Consider the following 1,139-nt stretch of genomic DNA (forward strand, 5'->3'; position numbering starts at 1 on the left):
ACATAGATGATAGCTAGCTAGCTAGCTAGATACATAGATAGATAGATATATAATCCATTTTCAGAGTTTAGTATGGTGCTGGCATAAAATTTAAAGAAATATCAATTATCTTCATGGCCTTCTAGTACCCTGAGGCTCAGGTGAAGGAACCGGAATTATTTATTCTAGAATTAAGAAGGCTGAGTGTGTACTCTTGATTTTTACTATGAAAACTGTCACAATGCAGTAAGTCCTCCAAGGCTAGATGCTGTGCCAAGGGTTTAGGTTTAAAAAGAGAAAAAAAGCAGCCCCAACATTCAGAAGCTGGCTTGGCACCCACAGAATACCAACGTCAGACAAGGCTGCTCTGAGACCACGGTAAAACGAAACAAAGCAAAGCTACTTCATAACTTCATCCAACCACAGACAAATGTAAAGTTTCTATGCCACCCTAAAAATACCACGTATCCCCTCCTCTTCTAATAAATGATTGTTACATATTTAGCAATTACAGCTTTCTACTCATGCTGGTCTCTGCTCCCTATAGATAAGATTATTGAGATACACGATTGTAGAATTGCCTCTGCTTTCTGATAGCACCTAATCTAGAGCAAACCCTTCCTCACATCACCCATCCAAAGCCCAAATTCTACAATAGGTTCTTTCTGAGGCCCTCTGACTGGGACATCTCACAGTTGCCCATTGAGAATGTTCTTCTCTGCAGGAACAAGTAACAAACCCACTTGTTTAACTATGGGTGTTTCCCAGTGGTCTTTAGCTGAAGTGCATCTGACCTTAACCAAGCCCGTAAGGCATGTATTATTATCGCTATTCAACAGTGGGGGAAACTGAGGTTCAGAGCGATTGAGTAACTTGCCCAAGTTTCTCTTCATATCAGGTGACAGAGAAGGAACGGGTAGTCAGGTCTGTCCTACTGTGAAGCCCAGACTCTCAAATGCCCCAGTTTCATGCTGGCCTGAAAGGGTGATCATATTCTGGTAGGGCCGGGTAGATGACTGAGCCAGAGATTCTGTCAAGAAGCAACAGAATTGATTAGATGGGAGTGCGGGGTCTTCTTAATAGTAAGAAGCAAGTAGTGTAAGTGTTGGGCAGGGAGGCTAATTTTCCTACCAGTGGAGGATTTTTTTAAATTTAAATAT

This window comes from Pteropus vampyrus, unplaced genomic scaffold (genome assembly GCF_000151845.1).
Source record: "Pteropus vampyrus isolate Shadow unplaced genomic scaffold, Pvam_2.0 Scaffold54, whole genome shotgun sequence".
Lineage (NCBI taxonomy): Eukaryota > Metazoa > Chordata > Mammalia > Chiroptera > Pteropodidae > Pteropus > Pteropus vampyrus.